Source organism: Podarcis cretensis (genome assembly GCF_951804945.1).
Source record: "Podarcis cretensis genome assembly, chromosome: 5".
NCBI lineage: Eukaryota > Metazoa > Chordata > Lepidosauria > Squamata > Lacertidae > Podarcis > Podarcis cretensis.
Window position 1 is genome coordinate 7803274 of NC_137174.1, and position 23287 is coordinate 7826560.

Here is a 23287-nt window from a genome sequence, read left to right on the forward strand (position 1 = left end):
GGCTCCGCACAGAGGCATTGCAGCTAGATCGGATTCTGCCACGTCAGCCAAGAGCAGCCGCCAACCTGATCTCCACTTGGTGCTAGTCCGCGCTGTTCTCCTGAGCCGCCGACCACCTCGAATTGAGGTCATCGACTTCCAGCCTCTGAATCACGTGCTCGCTAATGGACTGCTTCCCTCCCTCAGGGACATGGCAATGGATTCAGTAGACTGGTGGATACTGGGGTGGGGGTGGGGGTGGGGATAGGTGGAGAATGACTTAATCCATAGCAGCAGCACATTTGAGGGGAAATTGCCTTTCTCATGCTGTCATATCATTTACTGAATTCATTGAGTCAATCGGATCATTTGGGTGGTACATGCGCTGGTTATCTCCCGCTTGGACTACTGCAATGCGCTCTATGTGGGGCTACCTTTGAAGGTGACCTGGAAACTACAACTAATCCAGAATACGGCAACTAGACTGCTGACTTGGGCCATATAACACCTGTCTTGAAAGACCTGCTTTGGCTCCCAGTACATTTCTGAGTATAACTCAGAGTGTTGGTGCTGACCTTTGAAGCCCTAAAGGAGTGCCTAAAAGAGCATCTCCACCCCCATCATTCGGCCTGAACGATGGACACTGAGGTCCAGGTCCAAGGGCCTTCAGGTGGTTTGCTCATTGTGAGAGGTGAGGTTACAGGGAACCAGGCAGAGGGCCATTGCAGTAGTCACACCTGCCCCAAGGAACACCCTCCCAGCAGATGTTAAACAGATAAACAGGCAGCCCTGTTCAGGGAAGTTTTTAGTGTGTGATGTTTTGTGTGTGTTGTTTCTTTGTTTGTTTGTTTTACAACCGTGTCAAATGGGCAGCATATACATAAATAAATTAGTAGTAGTAGTAGTAAAAAGGTAAAGGGACCCCTGACCATTAGGTCCAGTCATGGCTGACTCTGGGGTTGCGGTGCTCATCTCGCTTTACTGGCCAAGGGCGTACAGCTTCCGGGAGATGTGACCAGCATGACCAAGCCACTTCTGGCGAACCAGAGCAGCGCACGGAAACACCGTTTACCTTCCCGCCGGAGCGGTACCTATTTATCTACTTGCACTGGCGTGCTTTCAAACTGCTAGGTTCGCAGGAAGTAGTAGTAGTACACCTATATTATTTACTGTGCCATGGTGACTTGCTCCCCAAGTAACCTCAAATGGAAGGGAGATGGCAATTTCACAGGGTGACATCCATAAATCATCATTGTGGACTGCCAGTCTGGATTGAATCTAGGGGCCACTATGTTGTGGTTCCAGCCTTCCTGGAGGGTAGGGCTCAAAAGATGCTGCTAGACTGCAGTAGAATTCCATGGCTGTTACTTTATGGTCTACTGTGGGATGTGAAACGCAGAGCAGTCAAATACAACATTCCTAGAGTGGACATAAAAAGAGGATGTCTGGACCAGCCAGTCAGAACTTCCTGTTTCCTCCTGGGCTGGGACAGACTTCCTCTACATGTGACTAGAGGTGGGCGTGACCTCACCTGCACAGGTAACAAAATAGCACAGGGGAGGCAGCCAACTCTCTCTCTCTGACTCCATTCCTTGAAGAAGCAACATCTTCTTAGTCTGAGATGCTTTCTTGGCTTCCAGCCAAGAGAGGAGAAAGGAACTATCTCCTTATGGGATAGATTCCAGGTGTATATATTTTGTAACTTAAGTCTGCCTTCTGGGATCCATCTGTGAACAGAATGTGTGTGAGTAAACTCTTATACTTTTATACAAGACTGTGTCGTGTCTAATCTTTTTATGAGGGAATAAAGGTGACTTAAAGGTAAAGGTAAAGGTACCCCTGCCCGTACGGGCCAGTCTTGACAGACTCTGGGGTTGTGCGCCCATCTCACTTAAGAAGCCAGGGGCCAGCGCTGTCTGGAGACACTTCCGGGTCACGTGGCCAGCGTGACAAAGCTGCATCTGGCGAGCCAGAGCTGCACACGGAAACGCTGTTTACCTTCCCGCTGGTAAGCGGTCCCTATTTATCTACTTGCACCCGTAGGTGCTTTCGAACTGCTAGGTTGGCAGGCGCTGCGACCGAGCAGCGGGAGCGCACCCCGCCGCAGGGATTCGAACCGCCGACCTTTCAATCGGCAAGTCCTAGGCGCTGAGGCTTTAACCCACAGCGCCACCTGCGTCCCTCCAGGAAACTTATTTTAGAGGCTTAAACAAGCCTGGCAAAGACATTATCCACAAGTTTTAAAACGGGAATGTTATTCTGCTAAATTGTAGAACTTGTTAACACAAGTTGGGAAGGATATAATTAAACAATATATCCTCTCCTGCCTCCCTGAACATTCCCACATGTACCACACCCATGGATTGGGGTTGTAGTATTATCTAATTCAATACATCGATGATCATGATACATTGATTGACTGGCCAGCTAAACCAGATGAAAGTAGCCGACTGGTCTCAAACCCTCAGTGAGTTAGAGCCTGCATGCAAAAGGCAGGCACCAGCAGATTGAACGGATGAGACCAAGAGTGCATCCAAGAAGGTGGTTTCTGCACATGCTTACAGAGCGAAATGAGGGGCAGATGGGGCTCATCAGCCTGGGAAGGTAGCTTATCTAGGAGAAGGGAAGCTCTGGTCCTAAACCTCTGCTGCCAATCAAAAGGCTAAGGATTAAACCCTACACAAATCTGGAGTGGAATCCCAAAGACAATTGGATGGCACTTTGTACACCTCCTTCAAGTAACTCCTACAGCCAGGCTGGTGCCCGACGTATTACTTTGCTTCTGTCAGGGAACTGACATCAGAGTCAGAGGTGGAGGCAAGGCTCCCAAGCGATGCTGGAGAGGGGGCCAGCAAGGAGAGAGGGAGCTCATCGGCTGGGGAAGGGAATCAGCGCAACACCAGTAGAGAAGGGGAGCAGATGGGGGATTCGGAGAGGAGTCTCCAAGACTCTTCACCCGAAAACAGTGAGGAGAGCACGGGCACTCCTCTGCCCACTCCCTCCCTGCGCAGAAGACTACCGCGCAGGGAGAGTAGGAGGAGACTGGGCGTCAAACAACTTATTTGCTGGAAGAGGTTCAAAAAACGCCCACTGACGGATTCTGCTAGCGACTGAACAGCCACGGAGTGAAGGGCTGTCAGCCAGGACAGGCTAAACCAGGCAACCGGGCCCAGGAGTGGCGGTAACTTACCCACGAGCAACCCCTTATAACCATTACAGCTTCCTTTGGACCACATATACAAGGCTGGGCAGCCCAGGCCCTCCATACACACTGCCTAGGCTTGCACCCCAGGGAAGTCACTTCAGTGCTGCTAATGCAGTACTGATAGTCTTGCTTTCTCATTTGATGAACTGACAATAAATTGTAAGTCGGGAACAAAATCAGATGTGCTTAGAGCAAAGAAACATATGTTGATTGAGTGTGTTACATTTGTCGTCAAAACAGATACTTCTTGTCCCCTTCAACAAATGAAAAGAAATACCATATAAAAGGTGTTTTGCATACCACATTTACTGTGACATTTATCACAACACCACAGTGGGGCAACTTAAACAGCAAAAACGTGTTGTCATGTGTGGCATTTAAAACTTGTATTAGGACTCTGATATTTTCTTCTCTGGTATTTTAATCATGTTTAATCATGAGTAAGTTACAATGGAATATTTTTGACTGAGCCAGGATCGGGGACTTAATTCCAATGGGAATTTATTTATTTATGTAATTATTTATTATTAAATTTCTTTACAACCCCTCATCTGAGGATCACAGGACAGTTTACAATATAAAAACACAAAAAATACATAACATTATAACAAACAAAACAATAACATAGTGTTCTTCTTCTTTGGCAATCACTCATAGCAGAGTAAGATTGTCTTCCATGAAATGGCCTTAACAGTGAGTCCGTAAGTGAATGTGGAGGCCAATTCCGGATCCACACATCCTTCCACAGTGGGGACATAGGTTTCCAGGAAGGAATTGATCACGGTGAGGATTTCCCAAACATGCCTTCCTCTTAGCTTGTTTCTCCCTTTCGTCCTGAGTTCATGCTTCTTCAAAGTCAATGACACCTTTGGTAGAGGCTATTCTCCAATATAGGGATGTGGGTGGCACTGTGGGTTAAACCACAGAGCCTAGGGCTTGCTGATCAGAAGGTCGGCAGTTTGAATCCCCGTGACGGGGTGAGCTCCTATTGCTCAGTCCCTGCTCCTGCCAACCTAGCAGTTCAAAAGCTAGTAGATAAATAGGTACCACTCCAGCGGGAAGATAAACAGCGTTTCCGCACGCTGCTCTGGTTTGCCAGAAGCGGCTTAGTCATGCTGGCCACATGACCCGGAAGTTGTCTGCAGACAAACACCGGCTCCCTCGGCCAGTAAAGTGAGATGAGCGCCGCAACCCCAGAGTCGGTCACGACTGGACCTAATAGTCAGGGGTCCTTTTACCTTTTACTCTCCAATATAGTGCTCGCAGGCCAATGTTTCCCAGTTGTTGTTCTTCAACATCAACTTCGTTGGACTGGTCATGTTGTTTAGATGGCTGATTATTGTCTTCCAAAGCAACTGCTCTATTCCCAGCTTAAGAATGGAAAGCGTAATGCCGATGTACAGCAAAAGAGGTTTAAAGACGCTCTCAAGGCAACTAAAAAGTAAATAACATAGTGTACCTTGATTTCGTTAAGGCTTTTGACAACATCCTCCATGATGTTCTTATGAAGAAGCTGGTAAAATGTGGGCTGGATGAGGCAACTGTTAGGTGGATTTGGAGCTGGTCATTCAGACCAAACTCAAAGAGTGCTCACTAACAGTTCCTCATCATCCTCCAAAAATGGGGTGCTGCAGGGTTCTGTCCTGGACCTGTTGTCATTCAAAGTCTTTATAAAGGACTTGGATGCAGGAATTGATGGGATGCTCATCAAATTTGCAGATGACACCAAACCAGGAGGGGTAGTTAATGCCACAGAAGACAAAAATCAGCATTGCATACGATCTTCACAGATTGAGAACAGGCCCCAAGTTAACCAAATGAATTTCAATGGGGACAAATGTAAAGTTCTGCACTTAGGCAAGAAGAACCAGCACAATATAAGATTGGGGGGGGGGGGAACCTGGTTTACCAATAGTACATGTGAAAGTGATCAAGGAGCCTTAGGAGACCACAAACCTAACATGTGTGATGCAGCAGCAAAAAGAAAAAAAAGAGCTAATGCTATCCTAGGCTGCATCAACTGAAGTATATTGTCCAGGTCAATGGAAGTATTAATAATTCTGTCTTGGTCAGACCACACCTGGAGTCCTGTTTCCAGTTCTGGGCACCACAATTTTTTTTTTATTTGAATAATATTTATTCAGGTTTTAAAACATTACAAAAAAAAAACCCAACAGAAAACACAATACAAAAAAAACCCAAGACATTTCCAAGAAAAAATGCAAAACAAAAAACAAAAAACAAAAAAAACCAGATAAAAAGGAAAAAGAAATAATTAGAAAATACATACAATCAAAACAGGAAAAAAAACAAGTTAAACCTTTACATAATTTTCTTTCTATGACTTATTTCCTTGACCTCCTCACACCTCCCCTCTTTGTTTTCTAGTTCAAATACATATTTCAGCAAATCCTGCCGATGGCGCTAACCCGGAAGTCTGTGCCTACCATGGTGACCTGGGTACCAAAATTTAAGAAGGGTGTTGACAAGCTGGAATGGGTGCAGAGAAGGGCAACCAAGATGATGGAAGCCAAGATGATGGAAACCTAGAAGCCAAACCTTATGAGGAACAGTTGAAGGAGCTGGGTATGTTTAGCCTGCAAAAGAGGAGACTGAGTAACTCCATTAGCATTTTAAATCTGTCTGAACCAAGTTGCTGTAAATCAGGCTTCCTCAAACTTGGCCCTCCAGATGTTTTTGGCCTACAACTCCCATGATCCATAGCTAGCAGGCCCAGTGGTCAGGGATGATGGGAACTGTAGTCTCAAAACATCTGGAGGGCCGAGTTTGAGGAAGCCTGCTGTATATATTATTCTTCAAGACACAGAGTGAGTAAATGTTATTTTTACCTTTTACAAGACTTGTGTGTAAGTGGTTATTATTTTAAGGGTGAGAAAAGTGGATAATACCAGAAAAATCCAGCCTGCCTTGAAATATCCCGAGTTACTTAAGCTAAAAAGGCTAAAATGATCCAATCTAAGCTTCCCTTTTAAGCTACAAAGGGATAGCACTCTGCTGAACTTACAAACGTGAAGAAGGAAGGATAATATCTAATAGATATATCCTCTCCTAGCATCTAAGCAAATCCCAACATGGACAGGGTCATTAGGGTACAGGAAACCTAGTCCCAAACCACTTAGGGCATTAAGCATTGTGAACTGGGCACAGGAAGAAGAAGAAGAGTTCGGATTTGATATCCCGCTTTATCACTACCCGAAGGAGTCTCAAAGAGGCTAACATTCTCCTTTCCTTTCTTCCCCCACAACAAACACTCTGTGAGGTGAGTGGGGCTGAGAGACTTCAAAGAAGTGTGACTAGCCCAAGGTCACCCTGCAGCTGCATGTGGAGGAGCAGGGAAGTGAACCTAGTTCATCAGATTACAAGACTACTGCTCTTAACCACTACACCACACCGGAATGTATCTGTAGCCAGTGCTGCAGGCACAAATATGATGTTGCATGTTCAAACCTTTGTAGCCCTCATTAGCATCCTGGCAGCTACATTTTGCTACATGGTATTCAGAGGTCTGGGACGCGGGTGGCGCTGTGGGTTAAACCACAGAGCCTAGGACTTGCCAATCAGAAGGTCGGCAGTTCGAATCCCCGTGACGGGGTGAGCTCCCGTTGCTCGGTCCCAGCTCCTGCCCACTTAGCAGTTCAAAAGCACATCAAAGCGCAAGTAGATAAATAGGTACCACTCTGGCAGGAAGGTAAACAGCGTTTCCGTGCGCTGCTCTGGTTCACCAGAAGCAGCTTAGTCATGCTGGCCACACAACCCAGAAGCTGTATGCCGGCTCACTTGGCCAATAAAGCAAGATGAGCGCCGCAACCCCAGAGTCGGCCACAACTGGACCTAATGGTCAGGGGTCCCTTTACCTTTACCTTTATTCAGAGGTAGCCTCAATTAAAGCTGTTTTTCTTAAAGAGAATTTTAATCCCATCTATCATTATCATTATCATTATCATTATTTGTATACCACCCTGTAGCCGTAGATCTCAGGGTGGTACACAACATAAAATCGCAATATAAAAAAACAAAAAAATGCATAATAAAAACAAAAAGCAGAAGTATCTTTATCCAGATCAACAGATCTTCCAGCCGACAAAATTTCTATATCTTTTGGATTAGGTTTCAGAAGATACCATGGTCAAAAGCTACTAAGAGAGTTAGAAGCCCACCATTAAGTCTTGGGTGTAAGTATTTATCAGGGCTTCTAAAATGGTTTCTGCCCTTGCTCTGTTGTCCTCTGAAAGAGCTGCTTTACTACAGGTGAGATGACATCATTTACCACTACTGATGTATGGACATCCAAGTCTTCTACTCTCGCCTGGCTGCTTTTAAAAAACACAAGCAAAACCATGACCCAGAGAGCAGGTTATTTGTTTCAAACTTCCAAAGAGCTTATCTACTTCCTCAGGTTGTACAAGCTGTTAAAGATCCATAACAGTATAAGATGGTCCACAAGCTACCAACATCTTCAATCCTGCCTTAATGGGGGCTTCTAATTAAGTATATAGGCAAATGATGCTATCCACAAACTGCAAGGCAATCAAAGTGAGCTTTCAATGGTTCCACCACCTGCCCCACCAGATTGCTTGTGAAAAGGGCAAGTTCCCAGCAAAAACAGCTAATCTGGCCAATATTTCATAAGATGCAATGATATTGAAGTCCAATTTCTTCACCATCACAGACTGAGCATTCAGATGAGATCATACCTGTGATTGGTTATGTGCTTAGTGAGTCACCTGCGCTCTCGAGCTAGACCCATTTCGTTGCTTTCACTTCCTCTGAAAACCAAGGCTCTTTGATGTGGTCAAAGACACTTGGGAACTGTGGGAATGTTGAGTGTGGCAGGACTCAACATTGTTTATTAATATCCTTCCTAACTTGCGCTAGTAAGTTCCATTACTTAGCAGTGTTTACATTCTCCTTCTCATGCACAGCAGAAAACTAGTTGCAAACTCATGTGAGTTTCTTAAGACAATATGCAATTCAATCTGGCTTGTCCAGATTGAAATGTGTTCTAATATTTTCCTGGTAAGATCCCTTGAATCCCTCCTAATAGATTAGAGACACCACAGTCTTATTCATAAGCAATAAAAAGAAAGTTTACTCACGATCAGGCAGAGCACAGTGTGATACCTGAAGGCAGGCTTAAGGCTTAAAGTTATAAGCATATGAAAAAAGGCTTACCCCACATGTGGGCTGACCTAAGGACTGCAGTTAGCAGTCTGGGAAGTTCGCAGGACAAAAGGAGGATGGAAAAGGGAGTGGTGGCATTCCTTGGCCTTTTACCAGGTCTGGAAAGGTCATGCCCACCCACTAGTCACATGCAAGGAAGGATGCTCTAGGCCAGGAGGAACAGGAAGTTTCGACTGGCTGGACCAAACATTCCCTTGCATGTCCACTCTAGGAAAACAAGGAATGTTGTATTTGACTGCTCCCAGTGGATTACATCCCACAGGAACAATTGTGTCTAAGAATCAACTCATCTCCATGTTTCAGGCACAAACCTGGACCTCAACAGGATTGCTGACTAACTCTGCAAGAAAATCACCCCACCCCACCCCCCCAGGACTGCAGAAAAGCTTCAGCATTCATCAGCCTCTAGGGTTGGAACATTATAACAGGTCACAAGTAGTCAAAAGGCAGGGTTAAAGGAGCTGTTGCCATTGTCCATAGAAGTACCACCTCCTTTGACAGAAAACCTCGATCTTGGATAGGATGCAGTGGTTCTCAACCTGTGGGTGCCCAGATGTTGTTGAATTACAACTCCCATCATCCCTGAGTTCTGGCCTTGCTAGCTAGGAGTGATGGGAGTTGTAGTTCAACAACATCTGGGGACCCACAGGTTGAGAAAGGCTGGATTAGAGGATTTGCATTTGGTGCAGGGCCAGAGAGAGAGGCTGCTGGTATATCACCTTGATGTCCATCAGCCTTCATGGCTGAGGTGGTGTCTAGCATGGTCTTAGGGAGCCCCAGGGCAGTAGTTAAGGACAACTTTAATATCCAAGTGGTAGCTACTGTTGGGCTGGCTCAGGACTTCACACTCTCCATGGCAACCACAGGACTGACATTGGTCCAGCACAACAGGGAGGGCACACCCTGGATATAATCACCCTGAGGGATGTCAGGGATTAACCTAAGATAGGGGTAATGGTGGGATCATTACTGGGTAAAAGATGGATTGATTGAACCAATAATTTAGTGTGACAGCTCCCACAATCTGGAGCTCCCTGCCCATGGACATTAGGCAGGAACTTTCACTGTCTTCTTTTCTGCAAAAAAGTTTGCTGCTTATGCAAACCTACCCAGACATGTAATGCTGGTGTGTATTTTAATGCATAATTTTAACTTAAACTGTGTCCTTTCAACTGTTGATTTTGCTTTTCTTGTAAACTTGTTTTTAACCTTGATTTTTATTGACAGTTTTAATGTATATTGCATATTCTTTGTAAACTGCTAAGAGTACTCGCAGTTAAATGGTATACAAATTTTGATAAATAAATAATAAGGGTCTGATCTGATCAGATAATGACCTGTTTATGTTTACAGAAACATCACTGGCTCCCCTAACCGCAGATCTCTGTCCTTAGACTTGAACATATAACCAGATCAAGAGTGTGACCTGCCACATCTGTAAGGTCTGAAATTATATGAGGTAGGCCCATGGTTGTCACAGCAGCCATGTTGAAATTCCCCAAGAGCAACAGTGTTGTGGTCCTCTACGCCAGCCCTGAAGCTGCCTCAAGAGAGACTGGTGCTCAGTTCCACTAGCAGAATCCCCACCCTATCGCAAGACTCCAGTGCCATGTAAAGGCATTGGAAACTCGTAGGCTGCAGAATGGGGAGTCAGGTCAGGAGACTGAATCTCTGTAGACCAATGCTTTGGAAATTTAACAAATAAAATAAAACAAATAGATATTGCGCATGTTTAGCTTGAGGAAGAGGAGGCTGAGAGGAGATATGATAGCCATCTTCAAACATCTTAAGGGCTGTCACATGGAAGATGGAGGAAGCTTGTTTTCTCCTGCTCCGGAGGGTAGGAATCAAACCAATGGCTTCAATAGACAAGAATGGAGATCCTGACTACACATATGAAAAAACTTTCTGATGGTAAGAGCTGTTTGACAGTGGAACAGATTCCCATGAGCAATGGTGGACTGTCATACCTTGGAGGTTTTCAAGGCAGAGGTTGGATGGTCATGCCATGTGTGATCTAGCTGAGATTCCTGCATTCCAGGGGGTTGGACTAGATGACACTCAAGTTCCCTTCCAACTCTCTGATTCTATGATTCTATTTGGGCTAAGCGAGAGGCGGGTTCTGAGTCCAGTCCGAGGTCAAAGGTGCAGTATGGAGGCAGTCCATAAAAGTTGAAGCTGGGTGCAGGGCAGGTAGTCGAGTGAGGTCAAGAGCTCCGTCAGGATAGCAGGACAGGGTTCAGGCAGGAACTGACAACCCACGAACTTGCTCCCGCAACTTGGGACTGAGGCTGGCTGGCTTTTATCTGCCCTGAGGCACAGGGCGGCCCCGGTCCACAGGTGACTCGCCTCTCCTGGCCTGGAGGCGAGCACTCCTCCTGTGGGAACTTAGTTCCCTCCACCTCTCTGCCCTGAGCCTCTGCAGCTCAGGAGATGCTGGAGGGTCACCAGACCCAGAGGCAACCTCCGCTTCCTCTGACGGGGCTGAGAGGGGAGCACCTGCAGGCAATGGGTCCTCCATCACCTCAGGAGCCAGAGCAGACTCAGCTGATGTCTGCACCTGAGGATCCAGCACAGGTGAGGACCCTTCAGGCTCATGCCCCAGCCCCGGCTCAGCTGGTTCTGGAGGCGGGGAATCCTATGCAGGCTGGGATCCCTCAGGTTCAGCATCTGAGTCCGAATCCCAGGCCATCACACTATTATTCTTCCACACCCATCAACCTGTGGCTGTTCCTGCCCTTGATTAGCAAGGCATGGAGACAGTCACATCTCTACCTTCCTCCAACCATGTCTTAGTTGTACAAGCAAGATTAGTTCACTCTTCCTGGAAGAGATTATTGATGATAAATGTGTTTACATTTACTGATCTGGCATCTGTTAACAGTGCTTCAGGCCTAAGGGGCCTGGAGACCAGCCAGTGACATTACCAAGGCAGGGACAGGCATAAAAGCAGAATAGCAATGTCACTCCCTGATGCCTGAGTGACAGAAAGGAGGCAGAATGACAAGATGGTTTACACAAAGTACTAGCAGAGAATGCCTGCCACTGCCTGGAATTGTTTTGGCCAACCATCTTGATTCAAAATGGTGCACAATGTGCCAAGTTTGGATATGATATCTCAAGAGGCAGCTGAATCTATGCCCCAAAATGGACGAAGTCATGGCAAAATCACAACTTGGTCCACCATCTTGATTCAGAATATTGGCCGGCATCCAAATCATAGCTGTCAACGTTTCCCCTTTTTTAAGGGAAATTCCCTTATTCCGAAGAGGATTCCTCACAAGAAAAGGGGAAAGTTGACAGCTATGATCCAAATGTCAATGAAAACTGCTTTCTGGTGATGATATTTCATGAGGCATCTGAACAAATGGGCGGACAGACAAACCACTTTCCAAAATATGTCGTAGACTAAGGTAGTATTCAAAACTTAAGCACTTTAAAACCCCACTCATTTTTATTAGTGAGAGAGCACATGACAAATCTAAACCAGTTCTTTTGCCAGTTCCAGGGTGTTGGAGCAGGTAAAGAGCTTCCTGGAATCATCCAGGGTGCAGCTGTTGGGAAGATAGTGTTAAGGAATCTCAAAAGTCAACTGAAACAGAGTCACACACTGTCAAAGGCATAGAGAGATGCAGCTGCAACCCAGCACACTTACCATTGATTTCATGGGGCTTGCACCAAAAAACCTCCCAGTAACTTGTGCCCCCTGCTTGCATCTAACCTTTGTGCCAAAATTCCAGTTTTGGAATGTTATCTAGCTCATCTTTAATTCATGCAAAAATCTATTGAAGCAGAGTAATTGCTCCTGTGAAACAAAAAGCTCCTTGGTTGGTAGCCACATACTGAATCACTAAAAATTATTTCTGCTTCCCCAGGAAATTGAACACTGAAAGCATTGCTTGCAATGCAACATTGGTAGAAGGGAATCTCCTTTTGGTGAGCACACAAGTCGCCTTAAGAATGCCAAAGAGCATCTTTAACTCACTTTTTCCTTGTTGCTCACGTGAGATGCCTCATTAACCTGCCTTCTGCTCATACTTTGCTTTTTATTTTAAATAATAAATATTATTGGAGTTTTCAAGAGAAAGATGAATAACCAAAACAAACAAGAGCAACCAAACAAGAAATACTTATTAATACAATGGCTGATTAATAGATCTACATCACTGTGTATAATTGATTCATAAAATAGTCAAGTCAATATAAACAAAATAAGGTGAATTTTTTCTAGGATAACCAGCCACATATAACCAAAATGCTTAAGTCTAATTAATACATGAAGGGGTTAATGTCATAGAGTAAGCTGTCCTGCCAGGCTTAGGTAGGTCTCTCCCCCTCACCTTGAGAGGAAGTCAATCCTATTGTTTCCCTTAGTCTGTCATGTGACACCACACAGAGCCTTCTCTACCAGTTACATTTCTATGGTCTGAGTCTGCCTCTCAGCCATGTGGCCCTGGGGTCTTGACCCCTTCACATGCTAACTCGCAATAATATGCATTGTTAGATTTGGCTGCAAATCTCCCACAATGGACTAGATGGCCTTTGTGGTCCCTTCCAACTCTACAGTTCTAGTCTATAAACTTTTATCCTAAGATCATTTTCTGTCCTAGGAGGAACATAGCAGCTTGAACATACTTTGTCGGCAGGCTGCCAATGGAGATAATTATGTGGTGATTGATGATAGCCAAACATAAATCTTGGCTATGAAATTTACTCTGGGGAAAAAGAGTAAACAGGGGATTAACCTCTAATCAAGAGACTGAGAAGCTGTCTGCTCCTGGGAACCCTGACAACTTGTGAGTGGAGGAAACATATTACCCAAAAGCCATGTAAGAGTCCTGATGGGAATTTCTTACTTATTTCTGAGACAGTTATAACTGAGAGAGATTTCTCCATCTGCCGGTGGAAATTTACATTCCGTCAGTGAACTGCTTTCTGGCTTCAAGAAAAAGGCAAAGGAAGTCAATTGTTCAAGAACTAAAGACAGAACAAAAATCCTGCTTTTAATGTTTGACTCCATACAGTTTTAAACAAACAGGGGAGTTCTGTATCTTAAGAATTTTTATTTTCTTTATTTTTTGTTTTCTCAACAAAAGTGCTGCCTAGAAATCAAAAGCAACTCTGCCACTTGGTACTTCTTCCATGTGAAAGGAATGTGCTTACCCTAATAAGAGATAATGCTGTGAAGATCTTACGGTGGAGACAGGATGTAAAGGTGGTGTCTCCCCTTCTCATTAACACCCCGGCACAGTTGGCTGGATATTTACAGTTTTTATTACATATGTACAAGAAACAGCTACAGTTCAGGATTATGTGTCGGAACCTGTCGAGTCAGATTCAGGGAGCGGCTTCCTTCGATTCCCCCGCCAACAAAGGAGGCGGGGAAATCGCACAAGATGTCTTTAACCCTTACATTTCATTTCCCTGTCTGTGCTGATTTCAAAGTCTCCTCCCTTCCAGAGTCTGAGCTCCCTTCCCAGGCCTCTGGGCAGTGGAAGGGCTCTGCAACATCCCTGAGTCCTTCCTCCTCGTGGCTAATCTCCGCCTGCTCTTCCGCTTCCTCTGTCCCTGGGCAGCATCCCTGTCCACAGCATCCCTGAGTCCCTGTTCCGCCTCTTCTGTCACTTCCTCCTCCGAATTCTCCCTGACACAGGAGATGTAATGAGACTGAATTGCTCATAGGATCAAAAACATTCAGTATGGCAAGTACCCGTATTTTTCGCCCTATAGGGTGCACCGGCCATTGGGCGCACCTAGTTTGGGGGGGAATAAAGAAAAAAAATATTTCCCCCCCAGGCATGGGGCTGGGGCGGGGGAAGCCCGAGCTTCCCCCGACCCCAGCCCCCAGAACAGGCTGCTATCCGCAAGCCTTGCGGAGAGCTGCCTGAAGCCCGGGGTGCACTCCGCTGTGCTCCTCGGGTTTTGGGCTGCAGGCTGCTGTCCGCAAGCCTTGGGAGCCTGGCGGGAACTCCCAAGGCTTGTGGATAGCTTCCTGAAGCCTGGAGAACGAGAGGGGTCAGTGTGCACCGACCCCTCTCGCTCTCCAGGCTTCAGCAAAAGCCTGCATTCTTTCATAGGATGCACACACATTTCCCCTTCATTTTTGGAGGGGGAAAAGTGTGTCCTATAGGGAGAAAAATACGGTATATCTTTGGACATTCCACTGACTGTTGGCATCTTTTAGCAAATGTTTGGTGAGCAAATAAAATTGATTAGATAAAAGTTTGATCTAATGGAGAATGAATAGCTTAGTTGGTTACAGCATGGTGTTAAATAATGCCAAGATTGGAGGATCGATCCCCATATGGGATGGTTGCCTATTCCTGCATTGTAGGGGGTTGGACAAGATGATCCTGAGGGCCCTTTCCGACTCTAAAATTCTATGATTCTTTGATTCAAAAATAAACCAGAGAAGATTGAAATGAAAAGCAGATTCAAAGATGATACAGCAACTTCAGAGGAGAATATAGATAAAGGACTGGCAGAATAGGAGGGTGAAATGGAAAAGTCCATCACACATGTGGTTGGAGGAATAAAACAGCAAAATGGTGCTGTGCTGCTGGAGGAGTAGAATAAAGCTGTGAATTGAGAGATCTGACATCAATAGAGCTGAGACAGAAATGGCTCTGTGCACAAACTGGAGTGAATTCAGAGGGGAAAGCTATCAAATCTCTGGTGCTTTTCTTGGGAAAAGAATGGAGACGCATAAATAGAAGAGATCATTTTTAGATAAGGATGGACAACCACAGCAAACACAACAGGAAATGAGAATGGAAGATACATAATTAACAATACATAACAATAAAAGAACTATGGTATAATATCTCGCGGGTGGCAAGCCTCTTGGGCTTGCTGATCGGAAGGTCGGTGGTTCGAATCTCCATGATGGAGTGAGCTCCTGTTGCTCTGTCCCAGCTCCTGCCAACCTAGCAGTTCAAAAGCACGTCAAAGTGCAAGTAGATAAATAGGTACCGCTGTGGTGGGAAGGTAAATGGCGTTTCCATGAGCTCTGGTTTCCATGCGCTCACGGTGTTCTGTTGCGCCAGAAGCGGTGTCATGCTGGCCACATGACCCAGAAACCTGTCTGTGGACAAATGCTGGCTCCCTCGGCCTGAAAGCGAGATAAGCGCCACAACCCCATAGTCGCTTTGATTGGATCACAGCAGAGAGAGATATAGACAATGATGGAAAGATTTATTGTTTAATATGGATGAATGGTTGTTGAAGTTATTGGAGGCAAAGTTGGTATGCTTGATTAGAGTAAAACCATTGCTGACTTATAATAATTAGAGAACCCCTTGTGGATTTTTTGTGTGAAAAGGAAAATGAACCAGCTTGAAACATTTGGGTCTGAAGAATGGGAAAAGGTCGCTTAACAGAAAGTAGAAGAGTTGGATGCCATCCTTGTGTGAATGTTTTGAATTGTTTCTTTCAAGTAATGGACAGATAGAAAATCAGAAATCCTTTTTATTTCTCTTCTCTTCACTCCTACTTTTTATCCTCTTTCTTCTCTCCCCACCCCCTTTTGTTTTCCTTTGGTGTCCTCTCCTTTGAGCCATTATTGAGGTCCAAGGATTACACACACATGGAGGTGGCAGCTGGATGAAAGACCTCCCAAGGTGAGAGACTGGGAGAAGAAAGGAAAGCTCTCAGGTGAGAGCTGGGAGAACCCACCTCTTTCTGTGGGTGACAAGAGCTACCTCTAAGAGAGGACTCTGCATTTTCTTTCTCCTTCCTTCCTTTTGTTTTTGTTTTTGTTTAGATTAGGTTTTTATCTTACTGTGTTATGAAAAAGCGTTAATGGAATCTTGGGCGGTGGGAGAACGTTTTCCATCATTTTAGTAAACTTTTAATCTTAATTCAGAAAACCCTGTGGTCTCTTTCAATTTAAACCATCCCATATCTAAGAGCCAAGTTTCATACTACCTTGAGGGTTCTCAAGGAGGCGCAAGGAAGTTTTAAGCTGCTTGGTTAAAGGCAGCCTGGAGAAATAAAGTCGTTTAATCTGGTGGTAGCCAAAAAGGTTAATGGAAAAGCTGACCAAACAGAGGCACGCACTCTGTCTGGCTGGATCTCCCTTCCTCTAATGGAACCTGGCCCAGGTTGCAGCTGGGGGTGCTGTGACCCACCCATAGCACACATCTACAGGCATTAATCGATTTGCCTCAGGGTAAACATGTTCACTTGGTAGTTCTTCACAGGTGTGTGTTCTGACCATGCTCAGAGCTGTTTCCTTGAAGGCTACACCTACCCAGCTAGGGCTCAGGAGAGTGTTTGTTTCCCAAGCCACCTTGCTGGTTTGCTTCTTTGACTTTCTGGGACTTTTTGTGTGTTCACTGAACACACACTGTGCTTATCTTGTTTGTGAAATTAATGTGTGTGTTTTTTACTCATACCATTTTTTGTCCTGGCTCCCAGTTGCTGAAGAAGAAGGACCTGAAGGAGAATTCTTTCCAAAGGCATTAATCTTTAGGTTGCTGCAGCCCAAATGCTAATTGCCAGCTTAAGGCACTTCAGGCAATACACATAATCAATCCTAGATATAGCTGCAACAGGGGGGTATCTAATTCCCAAAGTTTTAGATGTTGATCTGACACTGGCACACACCCTTGCTATCTTTTACATAGGAATAGGGGAAGGCTCAGCTTGGTGCCACAAGCAATCTTCTCTGCAATCTCTCACTAAGCCTAGTAGGCAAAAGCAGTTAGCATAGCTATGATGGGGCTGGCCTGGAGTTTTGCCCTGAGTGAAGCCTCCAGAGGGGCACCACTGATTCTTCCAGCCGGTGTGTGTGTGTGTGTGCGTGCAAATGCATGTGGGGTGTGTGTGCACCAAACTGGTTCTTTGACCCAGGTGAAATAGTGCCACTTTCGCCCCTGGGTGTGCTGGTCCCGGGGGGTTTCTGTGCGGCGAGGTCCAAGTCCAGTCCGAGGTCGAGGGTGCAGTATGGAGGCTGTCCATCAAGGCTGAAGCGGGGTCCAAAGCAAGGAGTCGGGTGTAGTCAGGAACTCTGGCAGGATAGCAGGACAGGGTGCCAGCAGGAACAGGTTACCAACAATGTTGATCCCGCCACCTGGGACTGGGCTGGCTGGCTTTTATCTGCCCCGAGGCATAGGTCGGCCCCGGTTCACAGGTGACTTGCCTCTCCTGGCCTGGAGGTGAGCACTCCTCCTGCGAGAACTTAGTTCCCTCCGCCTCTCTACCCTGAGCCTCTGCAGCTCAGGAGAGGCTGGAGGGTCACCAGACCCAGAGGCAACCTCAGCTTCCCCTGACGGGGCTGAGAGTGGAGCACCTGCAGGCAATGGGTCCTTGATCACCTCCAGAGCCAGAGCAGATTCAGCTGGTGTCTGCTCCTGAGGATCTGGCACAGGTGAGGACCCTTCAGGCTCATGCCCCAGCCCTAGCTCAGCCGGTCCTGGAGGCGGGGACTCCTGTGCAGGCTGGGATTCCTCAGGTTCAGCCTCTGAATCCGATTCCCAGGCCATCACACTGGGCAAAACCATCTGTTTTCTCATCCTTTGGTGCCTCCTACATCTAGGTGATCAGAGAGGGGTCGATGCCCCCCTGCGTGGAACCCCCTCCCAAGATGTATGGCTACTCCCAGTGTTTGATGGTGATGCAGTGCTGTTTTTCTAGAAAAAAGAGGTGCTGGATCTCACCATGAACACCTCCCTCGTTCAGTTAGAAGAGCAATGGTGCCCATTTGAGAGATCCCAGAACCCACCCAAGAGGTGCTAGAACTGAGTTCTGGTGAGTTCCAGCTAAAAAAAAACCCTAGTGACAGCGTAGGTGAAGTGACAGGCACCATGAAAATGTCAGAGATGCTTCAATCGCTCTGGAGAGGGAGGTGGGGACAGAAACGGAGGTGGGGCTTGCAGCTCTCGTCTTGGAGACAGATGAGGCCAGAAAGCAGGATCACCCAGGATCTTCATTATCAAGCCACCCCCATTCTGGCAGACCTCCACATCCCACAGGGGTCCTCAGGTCCCTCTCTCCCAGGACCTTAGAACCCCTCCACCTGCCCGCCCAACTTCATTGTCCTGACTCAGCCAGCCACTAATGTTTTTGTTCATGTATGGGGATAGGGGGAAGACTAAAATCATGCAGCTGTTTAGCTTCATTCATAGTTCCCGGAATTAAAAAGTTACATGTTGAGACTGAGCGGAGGGGAGATTTTAAGCCTGCCCCATCCCAAAAGCTTGGGTGGGGTGACAAAATAAAACAGAATAAAAGAAAAACAGAATATAAACGGAATCACATTCTTTGTTACCCCGAAGTTTCCTGTATGATCTCGAAGAGGTAGATTCTACAATGCTTGCAGGAAGTGATTAGGCTTGGACTTGGGAGAGTCTGCAGTGGGAGGGTGTATGAGAAGGCTTCCCCTCCTTCTGGAGGAGAGGTGTTATGAGCGGGAGCCGGCTCCTGCGTCACACAGGGGGCGTTCTGCCCCCTGCCCAGCCATCTCCGCTGGCACGCCACGCCTCCCAGCCGGTTACCCAATTGGGGACACCGCGGGGGGCGTGGTCTAGCCATTCAAATGCAGCCACGCCAGCTCTCCCCCGCCATTGCCCTGCCGATTTCCATGAGTCTCCCACCCACCACTCCCTTTAGTGCATAGTTTCTCGCTTGACCTTGCTATGGACCCATGGTTGGTCGCCCTGGTTGCCTAGGGGGCCTGGTAGGAGTTTTTTCCAATTGGCAATTTAATTGGCACCGGCCTCTTGGTTTTTTTTCTGCCTACCTCGTAACAATCATCACAACTTTCTCAGTATTTGGCGGTTAGGCATTGGAATGTGTTGTTGGTGTATGGAAGGGCTGGGTGTGGCCATCGCCTACCCCTTCAAATTTGGGTATTCCGTTAAAGGAATCCGGCAGTTGTGGATCCTGTCTGATGCCCTGTGTGTCGGGGGGCCATGGCACGACCCCCGGTGACATCAGGGGAGAGCTTATAGTTGTATTAGCATCAACAGGCTCCCCCTACTGGTGGTTAACCCCTCGTTAGGCTCACCCCTCATCCTGAGTGGGTGGAGTCAATTGCTCTTGTCCAATGCCTAAGCCAATAACTTCTCACATGCTGTAATCAATAAAGTTGTGGCCTTTTCTAGCCCATTAACCTTATATACCGTGTCCATGTGTCTTTATTATTCCCAAGCGGGGGATGGGTCCTCGAATCACAAGTGGAGAGCACCCAACATAAATGCCTTTGCATTATTGCTTCCAGGATGTAAAAATATAAGAGCGCTTGTCAGGGAACTGACATCAGAATGAGAGGTGGAGGCAAGGCTCCACAGCGAGGCAGGAGAGGGGACCAGCAGGGGGGGAAGGAATTCAGCGTAACACCGGTAGAGAAGGGAGGGAAATGGAGGATGCGGAGAGAGGTCTCCAAGACCCTTCACCCGAGACTAGTGGGGAGAGCGCAGACACGCCTCTGCCTTCCCCTTACTTGCGCAGACGAGTTCCGCGCAGGGAAGGTAGGAGGAGACTTGGCGTCTGTCAGGGGCTCAGGAGCAGAGGCACAGGGAAGAGAGGAGATGGAGAGCGAAGGGGAAGAATCCGAGGGGAGCGTAGGAGAAGAGGACAGTGGACCGAGGGATTCCATGAGCCTCTCCAGCGAATCGGAAGATTCACAGAAGGGGGCGCCAGTGGCCAGGGGTAGGGGGTTCCCAAGGGGAATGCCCCAGGAGCAAGGGGGCAGCAGGGACTCCCAGAGCAGTAGTTGGAAATCAGGACCAGCTTCCCCACCAGAGCAGAGTGGGGGGGAAGAGTCCCAAGGATCGGGGCCAGTGCATTCCCCACCAGGGAGAGAAGATGAGGCAGGGCTGACCACGCCTCCATCAGAAAGTCGGACAACGGAGGGGAGGTCAGATCCGGCCAGTATCCCGGAAGAGGGAAGCAGTGACCGAAGTAGTGTAACGGTTAGGAGAAAGGTCACTGGGTTGGCGCGAGAGGCAAGTTCAAATGTACAGGAGCGCGGGACAGCAGAGAATGAGGATTGGGAACCGGGTCCTAAAGCCCGCAGGAGGCAGGGAGAGGAGCTAAGCGACTCAGCGTCGGAAGAATCCAGAAAGGGCAATGCCCCAGCGGGCAGGAGGACCCAGAAGAGGAGAGAGCAGCGGAAAAGGTGGAGCAGGGCTAGGATCTTAAACTGGTGTCAGAGGGGAGGAGACTCAGACGGGACTTCGCCGATCTAGGGTTTAAGATGTAGGGCTGCGCGCTGCGGCTTTGAAATGGAAATTGAACTTCAATAAAGACTTTTGTACATTACGACAGCCTAGCGTTGGTCCTCTGTGAGCTGGGACCTAGAGGCAGCTCTTATGCTGGAAGAGGTTCAAGAAACGCCCACTGACGGATTCTGCAAGTGACTGACCAGCCACGGAGTGTGAGCTGTCAGCCAAAGCATGGTTGGCCAGGCAATCTAACCAAAACTGAAGGCAACGTACGCACAAGTAACCCCTTACAACCCATTACAGCGCTCTTGAATCGGACAAAGGCCCGTCTAGTCCTCCATTCTCTTCTCACTGTGGCCAACCAGATGCCTGTGGATGCCCCCAAGCAGAGAGGGAGTACTATCCTGCTCCCTCCAGCAACTTCTTCAAAGGCATCTTGGGACATGTATTTCTATTTACATGGGAGGCAGATGGGGAGAAAACAAGACCAGCTGACCCCACCCCTGTAGCCTCATTGTCCAAGACTTCCTGATAGCCCTGCCAGGTCAAGTGGCCTTGAGCTATCACTGCAGTTTGCAGAAAGCCTAGTGCCAGTATGCCAAATGGATTATATGACAAGTAGCTTATGCACGCCAATCTTTCAAGATGTGCCACTGGAAACTGCTGCCTTGAAATGAATTTTTGCTGTATCGGTTCATACCACGCTTCTCTCTAGCCCAGTTTCATATTGTACATCTTGCAGAAGCTTTTCTATAGAAGAGTGAATTTCATCCATAATTGATGGACAATCCTCTCTGCAGCATGACTGTACATTTCCTACAAACACTATAACTCTCTGCAATATTTTCAGGCAGAGAGATAATCAAGCATTATGCTCCAGTGTACAAGATGACCAGCGTGCAAGCAGTAAGGAATTATTATTGCCTTCACCAATCACACAGCACTATATAATTGGCACCGGGGTAGAATTCAATATTGCATTGCTGTGCCAAACACCAGCCAGTGATCATGGAAGGAAATAACAATTTATGGCTTACTTTACAGATCTAACACCATGTTTCCTGTGTGTTTGGCGGAAAATATATGTGTGTTTTAGCCATTTGCTATTAGCTGTGTTTCTGCTGCACTCCCACTAGAATGGCAAAGAGGCACAGAATTCAGCTTCCTGAGAATTTCTGCTTTCAAGAAAAAGCTTCTATCCTTGATGGCTAAGATATATGATTGAAAGTGTGGACCATGCCTTCAGGACCAGAAAGCTGCCTAAATAAGATTTTCAGTGGTGTGAGGTAGGGTTTCAGTTCACTCCAGATTGCCTTGATCATCTCCACAGTTAGCAAAACTAGAATTATACAAAATCAAAATAAATTACATCATAAACAATGCAAAGATATGCAGATTTTTATTGATTTGCATAATTTATTCAGGAACCATTGAGATTTTCCTGCAGATAATTTTATTTTATAATTTTGTATTATTTTACCATGGACTAGAGGTAACCCCTGTCATAGTCATTTTGTTCCATTGTACAGAGTGAAGAGATGGCCATCTTAGCAGTAGTAGTAGTTGTTGTTGTTGTAGTAACACGGTGCCCATCTGGTTGGGTTTCCCCAGCCACTCTGGGTGGCTTATAACACATAAGAAATTGGTTGTTTATTTCCTTGACATCTGAAGATGTTCCACAGGGCAGGTGCCACTACCAAGAAGGCTCTCTACCTGGTTGCCTGTAACCTCACTTCTCGCAGTGAGGGAACTGCCAGAAGGACTTTGGAGCTGGACCTCAGTGTCCAGGCAGAACAATGGGGGTGGAGACACTCCTTCAGGTCTACAGGGCCGAGGCCGTTTAGGGCTTTAAAGGTCAGCACCAACACTTTGAAATGTGCTCTCAAATGCACTGGGAGCCAATGTAGGTCTTTCAGGACCGGTGTTATATATATCTCACCATTAGCATTCTTCCAAGATATAAGTAAAGGTAAAGAAGCCCCTGACCATTAAGTCCAGTCATGGCCAACTCTGGGGTTGTGGCGTTCATCTCGCTTTACTGGCCGAGGGAGCCGGCGTACAGCTTCCGGGTCATGTGGCCAGCATGACTAAGCCGCTTCTGGCAAACCAGAGCAGCGCACAGTTTACCTTCCCGCCGGAGCGGTACCTATTTATCTACTTGCACTTCGCGCTTTCGAACTGCTAGGTTGGCAGGAGCAGGGACCAAACAACAGGAGCTCATCCCGTCACAGGGATTCAAACAGCTGACCTTCTGATTGGCAAGTCCTAGGCTCTGTGGTTTAACCCACAGTGCCACCCACGTCCCTCTTCCAAGATATACTTCAGGCCAAAATGGAGGGATAAAAGAATGCAAAATACTCCTGGCCTTCAACTGTGCCCTTCGATTTATTTCTTCTGTGTTTATTCACAAACATCACAGCCACAGAACTGAGTTGCAGAGCACAGCACTCTAGCAATCTGGAAGTTTTCCCATACACAAACCCACATTACTATGGTGGCTCGCAGGCACGGCGCAGTAAGTCTTTTTCTACTGTGCTGCAAGCAACAACACAGTACTAAAAAAGCAAATCACCTGAATTTTCCCTTTCTTCCACCCAGCAGTGTGTTTCAATTACAGGGGAAAGCCATGGGAGAGAGAGGAGGGGGAAATGACCTCCATTCTCCCTGCCCACAACACAGTGAACAACCTATTCCAAAGCTCAGTGGCTTTGTTTCCTGCCCTGCATTTCACAGC